At 41.8% G+C, this 18607-nt stretch overlaps 1 long non-coding RNA gene across 8 annotated transcripts in view; it reads left to right on the forward strand.

Moving 5' to 3' along the window:
* Window positions 1-5893: 5893 nt before the first annotated feature.
* The window catches only part of LOC102115904 (uncharacterized), a 66101-nt gene continuing 53387 nt past the window's right edge, over window positions 5894-18607 (forward strand). For all 8 annotated transcript variants that reach the window (XR_012417654.1, XR_012417650.1, XR_012417655.1 and 5 more), the window contains exons 1-4: window positions 5894-7373; window positions 14323-14531; window positions 17185-17402; window positions 18278-18394. This is a non-coding gene — a long non-coding RNA (uncharacterized lncRNA). The remainder of the gene's footprint in view (window positions 7374-14322; window positions 14532-17184; window positions 17403-18277; window positions 18395-18607) is intronic.

Genomic DNA, 18607 nt, shown 5'->3' on the forward strand with positions numbered 1-18607 from the left:
TAATCCCAGCACTTTGGGAAGCCAAGGCAGGAGGATCACTTAAGCTTAGGAGTTTGAGACCAACCTGTGCAGCACAGAAAGACCTCGTCTCTACCAAAAAAATTTTAAAGTAGCTGGGCATGGTGGCACACTTCTGTGGTCCCAGCTACTCAGTAAGCTAAGTTGGGTAGGTTGGGAGGATCACTTGAGCCAGGCAATTGAGGCGGCAGTGAGCCATGATCATACCATTGCACTCCAGCCTGGGTGACAGAGCAAGACCTTGTCTCAAAAAAAAAAAAAAAAAAAAAAAAGAACATGGTATATGGTATAATCAGTGCTAGAAAGAGGAATGTATAGAACAGAAACACCTACTTCAGCCCAGGACATCAGAGAGGGCTCCAGAGGAAGTAGATGAAGAGATTTGCCAATCAGTGATAAAAAGATGTGAGTGCATAGAAAGTCTCAATGTTACAAGTCATATTCAATAATTTGAAAGAATTCACCACCGCTTTAGAATAGAGTCAAAAGAGGTAAACATAATAGTGATGAAGCAGGCAGGAATCACTGTGCTCAGGGCCATGGATGCCACCATAAGTTAGTTACGTGTTCATCAAAAGGTAGTGGGAGGCATTGGAAGATTTTACTCCAAAGCCTGAACAGTGTGATCAGATTAAAAACACTAATGTGGCTGCAACACTGAAAACATTGGCGGCAGGGAAGACTAAAGAGAGAGAGACCAGATGAAAGAGTAATTTAGGAAGAATATTACTCCCTGAACTAAGGCAATGCCAGTAAGAAAGTAGAAGAGAGGGCATATCAAAGATATTATCAGTATGGGATGGAGTGAATTTGGAGGTCAGCTGGATGTGAGGCAGGAGGGAAGGGATGGGAGAAGCCTTAGAAGCAGTTGTTGGGTTTTTGGCTGAGTGGATCCTTTCATCCCACAGACATTTATTAAGAACTTTCCATGGGACAGATACTGTATTAGGTCCCAGGGATATAGCAGTAAACAAACAAAATTCATGTCTTCATGGAGCCTAATTCTAGTGTTAAGACTCAGACAATAAATAAGTAAAATATGTAATATGTCATATGGTGAAAGGTATGAAGGAGAAAAATAAGGCAGTAAAGTGAATACAGAGCGTCCGTAGGAAGAGGGGCTGACGCTGTCATCAGCAGACTCAGGTATGGAACTCTGGATGATGAACAAATGAGAGTCCTCATTTGAGACATGTTCAGTTTGAAACCTCTGAATTACCTCCACTGGAGATGCCCACTAAGTGGTCGGAACAGGAATCTGTAGGGCAGAACAGAGGTCTAGACTGAATATGTGAATATGGGAATTGTTAAGAGACTACTTATAGTTGAAGTCATCAGGATGTATAACAGCAATTGGGGAATTATTTAGAGTGAGATGAAAGGCCTACAGGAGGATTCCTGAGGTCCTTCAGCAATGTCAGGGAAGCCCTGGAGAGAGGCGCCTAATACAGTATTCATTCCAAGAGGAAGAATGATGTGAGGAGTAAAAGGAGAAGAGCTTGGTGTCACAGAAGTCAAGGGACAAAAATGTAAAGAAGGACAATGTGATCATGTTAAAAGCTGTGGATATAAAATAAGAATTTAAAAAGTTATTTGGGCATATAACTGTGAGGTGACTTGGGAGAACATGAGTGCTTTCATAGGATTGAAGAAAGAAGGGTTAAAAGAGAGAAAGAGAGAGACAGACAGAGAGGGAGAGAGAGATTAAATAGGGCAAGATCCCAGAGGAGAAAATAGGATGGGAACTTGATCCAGAGATACAGGAAGATAATATACAGAGGGTAAAATAGAGCATAAAGATGTGGATGAATTTATTAAGGATAGTAACAAATGAAGGGTAACAAATGGGATTATCATGTAATTGTTTCACTTTCTTTGTAAAATGGAACCTAATGTAGTGTGCTGAGAACCAAGAGGAAATGGGGAAAGTCAAGGGTTTAGGGAATAAAGTTCCAAATGGCTGTTGTAGTTTATATGAAAAGAAATGGGTGAATTGCTTGGAGATGTTGAGATGGGAGAACATATATTTGCAGGGGCATCAATTTCCATTAATGAATGGCTTGAATCAAACACAACTATGGAGTTGGTATTTTGCAAGGGAAGTCTGAAGGAAAGACATGAAGCAAGGGAGTTGGAACTCATGAAAGGGATTTGCAATTTAGAGTTTCAGAGATGGGGGAGTTAGAGATTGACAGAATTCAGGATGTGACTATAAGTGGATGAGTGACAGTGGACATAAATGTTGCTAGAGTTGAGCAGATCAAGTATCTGTGTGGCTAAGTGATTGGACAGGTTAATTTCATTGGCATTGTAAGTACATTTACTCCTGTCTGGTTTGTTTGTTGAAAATGCCAAAGAATATTTATTGAAAATAGAAAAGTATTTTTTGATAATACTTTGTTTTTCTAGAAAAGAAGTATTAAAAAGCTCCTTTATCGTTTGGCAAAACATGGCTAATAAATTGTCTCATGCCATTGATCTTGTTTCTCAAATGCATCTAAATCCTGAAGAGATGTAATGAATGAATGCCTCCAGAGTTGTGCAAAGATACATCTGCTTAGTCTTTTGAATACACCACGATCATAGCTCTGCATCATTCTGCTGCACTGAACACTCAGTGGGAAGCTGTAACTGCTAGCATACTTACATGCTTATTGAAGTGGTGGATATTTATTCATGCTTCTGTGATGTTCTGCCCCATGCACCATGCGCCATAATCATTTGGTTGGCTTTAAGAAAGAATGAAATTTCCAATGAGAATAGTTAGATGGTCTGGCAAATTAAAAAGTGTCACACCTGGTAGCTCCCTCGATAGCAAATTGAGAATTCGTTTGCTGGAAAAGAAAATGAGGATCATAACAGATGAAAGGAAATTGAGACAAATTACAGAGAAGTTGACTTTAAAAGATGATTTGTGTCCTTTGAATGCATCTCCTTCACCAGAGCATAGATTGATTTTAACTGTGTTTGCTGACAGCCTGTGGGGCCAAGGTCTACATCCATGAAGCTGAGTCTGCTGGGTATGTGACCTCTCCCAACCACTCTGATAATTACCCCCCCGCACACTGATTGCATTTGGATCTCAGTGGCTCCACTGTAAACATGCATACAGCTGCAATTTGAAGATCAATTTGATATTGAAGTGACACCCAAGTATGTCACTTACATTTTCATTTTTTTTCCTACCCAAAGTTAGTATGTTTTAACTGTCATGTCTCAGGGCAATTCATTTCTTTCAGTAGCACATACTGCAAGGAAATCTAGGGGAAAAGGGAAATGCTTAATAACTCAGGCCTGAAAACACAGTGTACCAGTCACTCTGCCATCAGCAGAGTGGGTTATGTACATGGATACTGTCCCTTGCTAGAAATAAGTAAGGAGTGTAAATGTTTAAAACCACAGTCATCAACTTTAATTTCTCTTTTAATTTTTATTTTAAAATGTAATCTTAGTAAACTTGAATATTTTATATTTTTTCTAACTTATTTGTGAAGAAATACGTGTAGCTGAATCAAACTCCTGTTTCTTCTGTGTACTATGAAATTCAGTAGTTCTCTCTTATCCATGGTTTCATGTTGCATGGTTTCAATGCCCTTGGTAAACAGAGGCCCCCAAAAATAGGTGAGTACAGTACACCAAGATATTTTGAGAGACCACATTTTCATAACTTTTCTTACAGTATACTGTTATGATTGTTCTATTTTATTATTAGTTATTGTTGTTAATCTCTTACTATGTTTAATACATAAAGTAAACTTTATCATAGATACATATATATAGAAAAAAATTGTCTATATGTCTTTATAGGGTTTGGTACTATCCGAGGTTTTAGGCACTCACTGTGAGGACTTGGAATGTATCCACTAAGGAAAAGGAAGAACTACAGTATGTTTATTACTTTAAGTAATAAAACTGTTTAAGAACCAGATAACTATACTTAGAACAATGTCTTTAAATTGCTCATCATATATAAAATAATTAAGCTTTTTTTTTTCTCTGAGTCTCTAGTGCCAAATCAGTCACTGGATAAAAAGCAAATATGTCTCTTCAGGATTTTGATTTTCTTTTTTTTTTTTTTTTTTTGAGACGGAGTCTCGCTCTGTCGCCCAGACTGGAGTGCAGTGGCGCGATCTCGGCTCACTGCAAGCTCCGCCTCTCGGGTTCACGCCATTCTCCTGCCTCAGCCTCCGGAGTAGCTGGGACTACAGGTGCCCGCCACCACGCCCGGCTAATTTCTTTTTGTATTTTTAGTAGAGACGGGGTTTCACCGTGTTAGCCAGGATGGTCTGGATCTCCTGACCTCGTGATCCGCCCGCCTCGGCCTCCCAAAGTGCTGGGATTACAGGCTTGAGCCACCGCGCCCGGCCTTGATTTTCTTATTTAAAAATTGAGCAGTAATTTTGCTTGTTGAAGATTCACTATAGTATGGTCATGATAGCATATAACTTAGTATCTAATAGGTCTAGACACAAACCAGGCAAATATTTAATATAGCAAAAGTTCAGAAAGCCTAATTGTAACAATATTTAACTATACCATAGATCATGTTATATCCCGAGTCAAGCTGCATGTAATTCAATTAGCTATCACATCCAGCTAATAAGACATAATTGAACAGTAATTTTCAAGGCCCTGAGATATCAGTTACTGTAGTGAACAGTTTAGTTGATAGTAAAACTAGAAATGGCAGGCGTCCGCACAGTACTCCTTCCAGCTGAGCTTGGGTTCAGTCTTTAGAATCAACACAGGCTTCTAGGCAGGTCAGATGAGTCTACCAGTTTGTTCTTGAGATAAAACTTGCTTGCGACTAATAGCTCTAACGCAGTGTACCAAAAGAATTAATGTGACATTACAGAATATGCCATTTAGTGGTCATCTTGTTTCCCATTATTGGATTGGACTTGTGGTATCACTTCTGTTTACATCAACCCTAGAATTCAAATAATGAGGAAAGCACTAACCATTTTCGGAATTTTAAAAACTTCAATTCATAGTCACTTGGCACCTAAAAGTTTTCACATGTGCTGGTGAAATGAAAAAAACAAAATTTGACATAGAATCTTTCAAATCTTTCCTTCCTTCCTTCCTTCCTTCCTTCCTTCCTTCCTTCCTTCCTTCCTTCCTTCTTTCTTTCTTTCTTTAGCTCAATGTGGGGGAAGAGTAGCAGGGCAAAATTGTATTGTTGAAAGCATTGGCCATCTAATGCTTCCATATAGAGACAACTTATTCTGTGAGTGGCATCTCCAGGGGCTCTCCAGATACTATCTCACCATCTCTTTTGAAGATTTTAACCTTCAGAATTCCTCTAGCTGTGAAAAAGACTTCATGGAGATCTGGGACTATCATACTTCCGGTTAGTGAAATGTATCTGCTCTCTTTGGGGTGTTTATTTTCGCATGTACTTATTCAGCCTCTGAAGTTTCTTCACTTCCAAGAAAGGCACAAGCATGTCTATACTCTGCAAAGAAGTGCAGATTAATGAGCTTTGGGCAGTACCAGCGATTCTCTCCCTCAATTCTACCATTAACAATGGATGCCCAGAGCCCAGGTGTCATATAGCCTATCCTGGAGGTCACTTGGGGAGAGCAATGGTAGTGTGAAGGCAACCTGTTGCTGCTGAGACATCCCATTGCCACATGCTATTATTTGAGGGGTGTTCTATAGTTTGAGGCAGAGAGAAGGTCATGCATGTCTCCTGGCAGCAGCATAAGGCAGATATTTGTCACTCTGTTGTCTCAGAGCACTTTTTCAACCAAATAAGCAAGCCTTCCTCATTGTCCCGAGATATCCTTCCCCAACTGGTTGCATTTTTTTTCACTTCTTCATATATTTGAATATGTTAATTTTCACTCATGTTTTCCTGTTTTCTTGACAGAGATTAACGTTTCTTCATCGGCAAGGTCTTGTTTTTTATTATTTTCTTTGTACACGCAGGACACTTCGAATAGACACTAAAAGAAATCAATCACCTGGACGTATATATTTAATTATTTGTCTCTCACAGGAGACATCTTGGGCAGATGCTATGCAAACACCATTCCTGACAGCATAGACACTTGTAGCAATACTGCCGTGGTCAGGTTTGTCACAGATGACTCTCTGTCTCAGGATTCAGACTGTGATTTGAATCCAGCATGGAAGGTGATTTCATTGATTCATTCAAAACAACATTGAGCACCTGCATTGGACAGACACTGTGCTAGGCACTGGTGTTACAACAGTTTGAAAAACAAAACAAAACATGACCCCTATCTTCTTGGACCTTAATCAAAAATCACAGTGATAAACGAAAAATTACAGCTGTGATCAATGCTATAAGGGAAAATAACTAGTATCACGAGAGATATAATAAGAGGATGAGAGTTATACTGCAGTGCCTGCCTTAAGAAAGTCCTGTAGTTACTCAGAATTTGCATTACTGCAAATCCAACAAACTCAGATGAAATAAAGTTCTTGTTTGGAAGAACTGGATACTTACATTAACCTTCTGATTTTCCTGATTTTTTTTGTAAAGATGGGGTCTTGCCTTGGCCTCCCAAAGTGTTGGGATTACAGGCGTGAGCCACCACTCCTAGCTTATTTCTCTGATTCTTTTTTCTTGAGATGGAGTCTCGTTCTGTCACCCAGGCTGGAGTGCAATGGTGCGATGTTGGCTCACTGCAACCTCTTCTTCCCGGGTTCAAGCGATTCTCCTGCCTCAGCCTCCTGAGTAGCTGGGATTACAGGTGTCCACTACCACGCCCGGCTAATTTTTGTATTTTTAGTAGAGATGGGGTTTAACCATGTTGGTAAGGCTGGTCTCGAACTCCTGACCTCGTGATCTGCCCACTTTGGGCTCCCAAAATGCTGGGATTACAGGCATGAGCTACTGCACCTGACCCATTTTTCCTGATTCTTAAGTTCATTGTATTCATTGGTCTGTCATATTTCTTGGGCCATGATGATAATTAAATTGCTGTCTGTGGACTATCATCCATGGAAGCCAGGGTTAAATATTAATAGAGATAGGAAATGCATGTATATATTCACTAAAATCGTCACCCACATAAATACGGAGAATAATTTTGTCTAGAAGGATAATTTTTAAATACCTGAATTTTGAGAGCTTCCCTGATGGAAAGAGACACTTTGATTTGATTGGAAGTTTTCTTAGCTTTTTTCCCCTCACATCAGAGTGTGGTGGGGGTCTTCAGGGCTCTGCTGGAACATCTACTTCTCCCAACTAACAGAACCCAAATCCTCATGGCCGGATCTACGAGTGGATAATCACCATCCCAGAGGGAAGGCGGATCACCCTAACGTTTAACAACCTGAGGCCGGCCACGCATCCATCCTGCAACAACGAGCATGTGATAGTAAGTGTTCCCTGCGGCCTGAGATGTTATATTCCATCATTTAAGGAGTTTACTGACCCACAAATCATAGTCAGAAAACTAGGTCAGGAAAATTGCCGTCTATGCAACTATAACTCAGACAAATTCTAAGTATTGTTGGGAGACCAAAACACAGTAAACTGTCAAACTAATTGTAAAAGTTGTTTTAAGAGGCTAACGGCTATCACTCCATGCATTGGGGTCATAGAATAAATTTTAAGAGTGAATGATAATGACAAATGGCAAAACTGGGGAGGCTGTGGGAAGCTAAGCCTACAGCAGCACATAGGTGAATGGGACCAGAGTCACAGCACAAGCCACCACCGAAAGTTCTGAGCAGATGGGTCGTCCTGCATAATGGTTGCTCTCTCCGGGGGTGCAGAGGGACTCCTGGTGGGAGAGCACTGCTACCTGACCTCTATGTCGCCAACCTCCAGTGGTTTCAGATGTGCCTTCAGCACTCTCAGCTTCCTGCAGTGAAAGAAAGCAAATGAGATCCCTGAGTGTGAATAACAAATAGATTGTTAACTGTGAAGTGCTATACATACATATGTGTCTGTAGATAGGTAGACTGGATTAATATTAGCACATTTCTCCCCCCAACTTGCCCCTTCTGCAGTATATACTATCTCAGGAAATAATTCCAAACTTCTGGTTGCTAAGGTCAAAAATCTTGATGTCTATTTTGGAATACTTCCTCTCACACCCTATATGGCATCTCTAAGCAAGTCCCATTGGGTGTATCTTTAAAAATATCCACAATCAAACTACTTATTATCCCTACTACTACTACCCCCACTGTTCACTTGGATTATTTTAGCAAGTTCCACTTGGTCCCCCTGCCTCCATTCTCATCTCCCAACATTCTCAACACAGCAGCGTGTGATGGTTTTAAACCTCAATTACATCATATTGCTCCCTTTGAAAATCCTCTAATGGCTTCTCATCTCACTCAGAGGAAAATCCCAAATTGCACCTGTGGCCCACCTGGCTGATATTACCTGCTGCCCCTCCCTCTTCTACCTGTCTGCCTTATTTCAAACTCCCCTCTTCTCTGCTTGCTGGGGTCCAGCCACCTGGCCTCCGTTCCGTTCCTTGAATGTGCTGAGATTCTCCCTGTCCAGCTGTTGCCTTCATCTGGAATGCCCCTGCTCAGATGGTGGCCTGCTCCACACCCTCACTTCGTTCAGGTCTCTGCTTGAATGCTTTTTAATCCATGTGGTGTAAGTACCTTATATTACAGACCCCACCCTGGCCTGACCCTTCTCTGCCATGTTGTTTTACAGCATTTCACACCTGCTGCCATATATCATTTTGATTTGTTCATCAGTTTATTGTCTGCTTCCCCCACTAGAATGTAAGCTCCTTGAGGTCAAGCTATAGTTTCATTCACTGCTGGGGATTCACTGAATCCCCAATGCCTGTACATAATAGAGATAAATACTTGTTGAATGAATGGATAGTAGAGGTACTATCATTATCCCTTTAATAAGAAGCCACTTCTGCTTTCAGTTTAATTGTCTCCTGTTGGGTAGTGAATTTCAAAAATATGAAATATATTTGTATCTTATGACCACTTTGTATTGCCCTAAAATGATCTCATTCAACCTTCAGATTTTATTTCCAAGTTCTAATATCTGAAGGACTGAACTGTTGTCTTTCAGATCTTGAAAATAAGAAACCAAGTGTGTTTTCTTTTGTTTGAGAGCCAGGAAATTTTGGACTAAGGTTGTTTATTATAAAGAAACTTTGTTTCCTATTATTGATTGAATATATATAAACAAAGATGAAGTAGAAAAAAATACTAACCACTCCCACTATACCATATTTTGATGCGTTTTCTCATCTCTTCTTGGCAAAGCATATTTTATATACTTGTAATCATGTGATATAAATCCACTTGAATTCTAATTTTAGTCTGTTTTTCTGGTTATAAATATAATGGATGCTTATTGAGTAATATTTGGAGAGTTCAAAAAATAAATAACATTTGTTTTTTACCTTTGAAATTATTTTCGTAGTTTAAATCATACGAATATAATGGTTATTAGGAATTTTACAGGCGGAGTATTCACATGTCCTTTAGGAAAGAGAATATGAACATTCATAGTTTTAGAACTCAAATAAAGATAACAGTTGTAGCCACAACCACAAATTCCAAAGCAGATCTTACTTGTTATCTCCTTATCCCTTAATTATCAACTTATAACTCTTGCAGCTACTGCTGGTGGATTTTATGTCATTATTTCTAAATAATATTCCTATTCTACTACTCTTTGCTTTTTTTGGACATTATCTGTCCACATCCTACTCTGGAAGATGAGCATTAGCCCTCTGCCACCACAAATGCACATGAAGTACGTACAGTTTATATAATCTCCCAAATGTCTCCCAAAATACATATGTCACAGCTTTTGCTTAAATTGTCATTCAGTTGACATTACCATGATCATGTAAATACCATTCATGACTGAGCCAAGTAGTGTACTATGGCAACACTTGCTTTTGTTTTCCCAAGGAGTAATAATAATTGTGTCCTCTTTATATTTTCTTGGGTTTTACGCATTGATCACTAATTCTTCCACACCCTTTCCACCCTGGGTGTGCATCTTCACCTTCTGTAGTAAAACATATCAGTTCCATTTCTTTTTCTCAGTAATATCCTTCCTTCAGTCTTTGTCCATCAGCTGCAAACCTGATGCTGGCTGTCATTTCAGAATTTCCCTTTGTCTTCAGATTTGCAAGTTCCTTCATTCTGCTCCTGGGCTAGAAAGCTGGCTTTGTGATGCTATGCAAGTCCCTTTCTTGATTAATTTCCTCTTTTGGTGAGGCATACCCTCTTGTAGCTCCCCAAGGACAAGGGCAAGGGCAATACATTTTTTCAGAAATGATATACCTGAAATTATCTTTATTTTACCGTCGTTCTTTGAAAAATATATATTTAAATATTTTATATGTTCACTATATTAATATGTACATGAATATATTAATAGTAACTTTGAAGTTTTGTGTTGCTTATGTGGGGTCAGTTTTCTTCATGTTCCTATCTCCTGTTTACTCATATTGGTCTCTACCTTTTACAATAGTCAATTCCCTAAATGTCTGCTGATCCTTGGCTGTTCATTCATATTTAAGAATGAATTACCGAAAGGATGACTGGCATCTCTGTATGCATGAGGGTGCCCTGACTCTTTAAGCAGGGAAACCTACAAATGTCATATCCACAGGTCTTTTCTCTTGGGGAGGTTAAAACTCCAGCAAGGAATCACTTTCAGAATTAATTTTTTTTCTGAATCTTTAGTATAATGTCCACATTCCTTTTTCTATAATATATTTTATCTGTTCAATGTTTATTTTGGTTCCTCTTTACTCTGCTCCAAACAAGGGCATGTGGGTTGGCCTTTGCCCCCACTCTATTTGATTGAGAACTTGCCAAAAAGGGGGAGAAGAAAGATGAAAGGGGGAGAAGAAGGAGAAGGAGGACGAGAAGGAGGAGGAGAAGGGGGAGAAGAACAAGAGGGAGAAGGAGACAGAGGGAGAAGGGGAAGGAGAAAAAAAGAAGAAGGAGAAGGAGAAAAGGAAGAAAAGGAGAAGAAGAAGGAGAAAGAGAAGGAGGAGGAAATTGAGAAGGAGAGGGAGAAAGAGAAAAGAAGAAGAAGAAAAAAAAAAAAGAGAAAAGAGTGAAGAAGAAAGATCTGCCGGTGCAGAGGAGGCAGTTTTAACTTTTATTGCACTGCTTCCTGGCTAATGCCTTATCCAGCTGGTCTGAGACTAAAATTTCTCCAAACCCACCTGCCTATCTGACTCTTACAGACAGAGAAAATGAAAAGCTATGCCACCTGGTGCATCCTACAATACTACCTATATCTGATTTTGTCCCTGCTTATAGCAAATTTTATAGCCTGTCCTAAATCTCACATGCCTACTTCATTTGTATTCTGAGAGTTGTAGTTTCTGAGTACAAAAGGGATTAGAGGAGAATGATGAGAATTGCATTCTGGTTGCTTCTAACAGCAGAACTCTGATAAATGGATGACGATAACATGTTCAGTCATTGTGATTCTATGCCAAAGGCAGACTCAGAGGCAGGATAATGCTATTGATCATGGTTTCCAACATGTCCCGTTAACCTTATAGTTGGTTCTAATCCCTTTTGATTTTAGCAATGTGATGCCCATTCCTGTATTCAGCATTATAGAAATATTTGTCCTCATCTGTTTCTTTATACACTACTTCATGGTTTGGAATCAGAAGGATGGTTTGAATCCCAGTTCTATTATTGCTAGTTATTTGAACTTCAGCAAATTACATCATCTTTCTGAATTCTGGTATCTTAATCTGGAAAACAGGGATACTATTATCTGCCCGGGAGGGTATTGTGCTGATTGGATAAGACAGGCTGAGTAGATGATGAGCAAAGACTGGTATTTTTGTCTGCTCAGTAAATGATAGCAAACTCTTCTTCTGGTCCAGTGAGCCAGAAGACACTTTAGACCAGAAGCCCCAGAGAGCTAAATTTAATTAATTATAGTAAAATTTAAAAGCTGACATCTTTTGTTGTGGAGTGCATTCTCCTACTGCATAACTTTTAGTGCCATAGTCTGAGTCATTATTTCTAATCTCGAGTCATTCAAATCCTTTTAAACACTGGAATATTAATCACTTAATGAATTATTGTTTAGTTATTTCATGTAATTTTTTTTTATTTTGTACAGCATTGGAACAAGAGTTTGCCAATTATTGTAACTATGTGAATGACTACAGTTATTATTTAATATTTTGGAGTCAATAATAATTCATTCTTAAAAATTCAAATAAGAAAATTGAAGCTTTGAATCCATAACTAACGAGGAAAGAACTATTATGTTTAATTGCATATGGAGATTGATTTTTCAAATTACTTTTCAAGGCATTAAAAAATATCTGCTTGCCAGGCATGGTGGCTCACACCTGTAATCCAAGCACTTTGGGAGGCCGAAGCAGGTGGATCACCTGAGGTCAGGAGTTCGAGACCAGCCTGACCAACATGGTGAAACCCCGTCTCTACTAAAAATACAAAATTAGCTGGGCACAGTGGTGCATGCCTGTAATCCCAGCTACTTGGGAGGGTGAGGCAGGAGAATCGCTTGAACTTGGGAGGCAGAGGTTGCAGTGAGCTGAGCCGAGATCATGCCATTGCACTCCAGCCTGGGCAACAAGAGCAAAACCGCATCTCAAAAAATAAACAAAAATTAAAATATATAAAAATATCTGCTTCATTATATACATCGAATTATCAGAAACTAACATTTAAGCTTCCTTTCCAAATAACAAAAGTCCTGATGCATTGTTAAGAAAAACTGCCCATCAGTGAGCTCTGCACACCACATTGTAAGCATGATGGCTTATCTTCCTTTACATTGGGAGCTCAGCTTCTAGTTCCAAAGTGTACAGCAGCTTTTAATCTATCACCCCATGGCAGGAAGACATTACTGCAATACTTTCACTCTAGTGAAATCATCCTGAGGTCACAAAATGTGTTCAGGGTAACATAGTGGCTTGTGGCACTGGGATAGAAACCTGCATTGTTAGATCATTCATTTTAGGGCAGGGTTCCCATAGAAGGAAGTGGGTCTGGGCTGGGAATATCACCTCCTAGGAAATATGCAGTAAGATGGATTGTGTGTCTAAAGGTTAAACTCTTTCCCAAAGGTATTCAATGGCATTAGAAGTAACTCACCCCAGCTAGAGAAACTGTGTAGTAGTGTGAATGTAAGCAGTGAGATTAAATCTTCAGGAAACACAATGAAAGTCATTTTTTTCACATGGATGGATCCAGACCATACGGAGGCTTCACTGCTTCTTATACCTCCAGTGAAGATGCAGATAATGTGGGATGTTGTAAATGTACCTCATTTTGATCAGGTGCATTGCAGATGCCCCCCAGCTACTGCCAATGGCAGCAGAGCCATCCATTTTCGCTTTAGTGATCAAAGTTCACTTGAAATATTTGACATAAGACAAACACATATAAGCAGATCAAAAACTTACTGCAGACAGAAAAAAGCCTTCTGATTTCAGAAAGAAACTGCTGTGGTGAATTTAAAACTTTTAATGCCATTAGATGAACTTCTAGCACAGTTTCAGTCATGTTACCATGAGGATTGGTGACCTGTCCCATAGTCCTTGGTCAATTATTTGGTGCAGAAAGAGAGCATCTACCTCCTAGAAGGTAGCTTAGTCTCGGAGAGTAATTAATTTTGCTGGGGACAGAACAGGCTTTATTGTTTCTAGTCATCTATTCACACACGTATTTCCAGTGAAAATAAATGGGAGGTTTGATTTGATATAGAATATTTCAAAATTAAGCAAGATATGGTCTCTAATTATAAATATCCTCCTATTTCCTGGATTGGTGCTATTACCTAAGGGTTTTAAAATTTAGAAGTGGAAGTGAATATTAAAAAAAACCCACTAAATTATTTCATTGGTACAAGAAGCATCTATTACTTTATTAAAAGGGGGCAAATTCATTCGTAGGTCAATGTCCTATTATCTGTTTGATTTAAATTAAATTATTAGATCAAGTGGAGAATTGCTAATCAAGCCATTAGGACCTGCCACCATTATATTTGGGTATTCCTCTAAATTAAATATTAATGAATAGTAGGCCTCAATATTTTAACTTATTGATACAGAGCCAAACCCCAGCCACCTAATCTACACCAACAGGAAGATAGAGAACTGATTTTTGCACATTTTTCCTTTATAAACTTGCAGAAACTTCCATAATTTGCATGCCTTTTACCCATAATCATAACCCTGACTGCATCTAGAAAAACAAATCAAAGCAGTAATGTTGATGTTTTAGTTACTATTCCTGTATTGTTTATCTCTTCTGTTGTGGCCTGAATCTTACTACTACTTTCTCTGTTGCCTTCTGTTTTCTTAGTGTGTGGTGGGTCTCTTCCAAACACTTCTGAAGGAAACTTTACTTCTCCTGGCTATGATGGAGTCAGGAATTACTCGACAAACCTAAACTGTGAATGAACTCTCAGCAATCCAAATCAGGAAAATTCATCTATTTATAATCATTTTGAAGATTTTTTTACCTAGAAAGTCACCAAGACTGTCAATTTGATGTCCTCGAGTTTCGAGTGGGTGAGTTCTAAGAACACATTCTCCCATTTATGTATTCTTTTTACGTTTTTGTTGTTGTGGCTGTTGTTGTTTTGAGATAGGAGCTCACTGTCTTGCCCAGACTGGAGTGCAGTGGTGTGATCATAGCTCACTGAAGCCTCAACCTCCCAGGCTCAGGTGATCCTCCTGCCTCGGTCTCCCAAGTAGCTTGGACTACATGCATGCACCACCATGTACAACTAATTTTTAAAAATTTTTGTAGAGATGGGGTCTCTCTATGTTGTCCAGGCTGGTCTCGAACTCGTGGCCTCAGGTGATCCTTCCTCCTTGGCCTCCCAAAGAGCTGGGGTTGCAGACATGAGCCACCATGCCTGACCTATAATATTCTTCTTATGCTTGGAGACCACCAACAATGAAGGGAGTCAAATGGCTCTAACATAGGTACATATGATATAAAAGAACTCTGTTCAAAGCAAGTCATAATTCTGTGTGTGCCCAGCTGAGGAAAATGAACCCCAGGGACAGTGAGCGAGGCAGATCACTGCACAACTAGACCCTGTGTTACAGTCGCTTGGTTTTCTGCCATGTGAGACTTCCTCAAGGGAGAGTCCACTACTATGAAGACTCCTTTCCAAGGAGACTGGGACTTAGCATGGTCAGCATGTGTTGGCAGTTTCCTGAACTTCCAGGATTTACAAAGCGGCTGTGAAATTCTCCTGAGGGCTTAGGCATTAAAAGAAGTTTTGCAATGTACCAGATGGAGAAACCCATGGAAGCTATTTGGGGAAATAACCCCAAAGCAGTCATTTGTCTTTGTTTTTGTAACAGAAAAGTATTGTGATGTACTCAATAAGCCATAGTTCACTTAAGAATTTTTAAAACTCTGTATTCAAGAAGGATGAATCAATTTTCATTCTTTCTTATAATCAAGGTGTAGTTTATTCATTAGGTTGCTTCTGTGATTACGCTGACATTTTTTTCTCAGTAAATAAACAAGTAGATAGAGAAGACAATAATATTGTAAATAGTATGTAATCATTCATACTGTCAAAGTTTTGCTGAGTTCTGTGTTATGCCAAAATTTAAAGAAAAGGAGGCTGGGCTTGGCGCGGTGGCTCACGCCTGTAATCCCAGCACTTTGGGAGGCGGAGGCGGGTGGATCACAAGGTCAGGAGATCGAGACCATCCTGGCTAACACAGTGAAACCTTTCTCTACTAAAAATACAAAAAATTAGCCGAGCAAGGTGGCGGGCCCATGTGGTCCCAGCTACTCAGGAGGCTGAGGCAGGAGAATGGCATGAACCCGGGAGGTGGAGCTTGCAGTGAGCCTAGATCACGCCACTGCACTCCAGTCTGGGTGACAGAGCAAGACTCTGTCTCAAAAAAAAAAAAAAAAAAAAAAAAAATGTGCTCTTAAGATAGATAACTTGATTTTCTCTAACCTCTATAGTCTGGAATATTGTCTCTTTGGCCTTTCTGTAAATGCTATATAGACCAATAATATTCTTAACTTTAATTTTGAATTTCTTCATTCATGAATTCTAATTCCATGTACCCAACCTAGCTAGTCCTCTCGCCTGATACCCAAGATAATAAATTTAATTAATTAATTTATTTATTTATGAGATGGTAGTCTCCCTCTGTCTCCCAGGCTGGAGTGCAGTGGCTCATTCTCTGCTTACTGCAATCTCCACCTACCAGGTTGAAGTGATTCTCCTGCCTCAGCCTCCTGAGTAGCTGAGAATACAGGCACGTGCCACCACTCCTGGCTAATTTTTTTTTTTTGTATTTTTAGTAGAGATGGGGTTTCAGCGTGTTGGTAAGGCTGGTCTCGAGCTCCTGACCTCATGATCTGCCTGCCTTGGCTTCCCAAAGTGCTGGGATTACAGGCGTGAGCCACTGCACCTGGCCTCCCAGATGATAAATCTTATTGCTTGGTGTATAAAGAAAATGTGGCACATACACACCATGGACTACTATGCAGCCATAAAAAAGAATGAGTTCATGTCCTTTGCAGAGACATGGATGAAGCTGGAAATCATCCAGATCCTACTGCTCCTGCCATGCTGCATCACTGCCACTCACTGCAGTGAGCCCAGCTGTGCAGCTGTAGGCTACAGCCTCCAGCATGCAGCAGGTGGCTCTTTCTTTCCCCCTTCCTTTTTTTTTTTTTTTTTTTTTTTCCTCCAAGATGGATTCTTGCTCTGTTACCTGGGCTAGACTGCAGTGGCGCGATCTTGGCTCACTACAACCTCCGCCTCCTGGGTTTAAGCGATTCTCCTGCTTCAGCCTCCCAAGTAGCTGGGACTACAGGAGCACCACTCCCGGCTAATTTTTGTATGTTTAGCAGAGACAGGGGTTTCACCATCTTGGCCAGGCTGGTCTCAAACTTGACCTCGTGATCCACCGGCCTCGGCCTCCCAAAGTGCTGGGATTACAGGCATGAGTCACCATGCCCAGCCCCTTCCCCACTTCTAAGCTGGGCACGCACCAGCAGAACACATAGAAGCAAAAGAGCCTGGAACGGGCTGACTTCTGCTTAGCAGGCTTTATATACCAAGGTTCCTGGACTACATGTTCTGATTGGATGAGAGCAAGCCTTAGGCTAACCAATCAGAACATGATAGGAAAGCCCAATCAGAATAAGCCTAGAGGTTTTCTTTCATCCAATCAGAACATTGGGGGCGGCAACAGAGACTGAAGTGCAGCTGGAGCGGTAAGATGGCGGACTAGCAGCTGGCTCGGTACAGTGCTATAGCGGGAGGAGAAGGTGGTTTCCGCGGACGCAAGCTGGAGGCCGGAGCCTGTGGCACAGCGGCTCGCCTCGCTGAGGCTGGTGGCTGCAACAGAGACGGCACAGCTGCCGGAGTGGTAGAAAGGCGGCCACGGTAGGTGCGTATCCTCAACTGCACTGCCCACTGCGTGGGGGCGCTATTCCGGGCATCACTGCCTGCAGCTGGGAGGGGGTTGGGGTGCTATCCAGGGCTGTGGTGCTATCCAGGGCTGTGGTGCTATCCAGGGCTGTGGTGCTTGGGGACGGAGGGCGGGTTGGGGCGCTGTTCTAGGCGTCATTTCTTCCGGTATGGGGGCGGGTTGGAGTCGCTATTGGGTGCTCGAGGTGAGGACGGGTTGGGGGCGCTATCGGTGGTTACACTTCCTGGGAGTGTGGGGGTGTTCGGGACACTATCGAGGGCTACACTGCCAGCGGCGGGTTAGGGCCGCGATCAGGGGCTGCACTGCTGGTGGCGGCAAAGGTGGCCGCCACAGCGGTGGCCTCCAAGGAAGGAGCCAGGCTCCAGAATCTAGAGGGAGACCTCCTACTGCTCGTGATTTAGCCCGGTGGGGGCACAGCGTTTCCATGGGAATCATGAGCATGGCAGGGCCCCGACACCCGTCATGGTTCCCGGGTCTGCGTCCTCTTGCTCTGTGTTGAGACAACCTGGGATCCCTGGGCACGGAGTAGCAGGCGTCATGGGGGGACAGGGCCCTGTGGGTGGAGGCGTTAGGAACGGAAACTGGCACTCGGATTGGGCGGGGGGCGCGGGGAGGGGGGGATAGGGCAGGCGGGGTGGTGGTGGCTGGGTGTGAGTTCTGCTGTTCTTGCTCGCAGAGGAGCCGCAGCCGTTGGTGGGCCCAACGGCTCCTGTGGATGGGGAGCAGGCCACTGTGGAGTCTCTCTCCAGTTAACTGAAACCTGTCACTGCCACCCAGTGGCCACTATGACGAGGTTAGGCTCTAACGTTACCACTCCCTGCATCATGTTCTAGGCTTTTCTGACTTTGTTGGCTCAGCTGCTCCGTGCCAGAAGGAGGAACAACCTGCCACACGCTGGAAAGTGAAGGCTGGAGCCTGGAGCCTGGGACGTGGCGGCTGGCTTCGCTGCGGTGGGTGGTGCTTTGGAGGAGTAGGTGGGAGGGCCGCCATCTGTGGCCAGGTTGGGGGGCAGGGCTGTGGCTGTGGCCAGGTGGTAAGAGCCTTGTAGGGAGCGCCAGTGCATCGAGGGCGACAGCAGCGGTGGTTGTATTGGCATTGGCCCTAGTGGTGGCAGCAGCCGCAAGTCTGGGGTCCTGGGAAGTGGGAGTAGGAGTGCTGCGGGG

This window comes from Macaca fascicularis, chromosome 9 (genome assembly GCF_037993035.2).
Source record: "Macaca fascicularis isolate 582-1 chromosome 9, T2T-MFA8v1.1".
Classification (NCBI taxonomy): domain Eukaryota; kingdom Metazoa; phylum Chordata; class Mammalia; order Primates; family Cercopithecidae; genus Macaca; species Macaca fascicularis.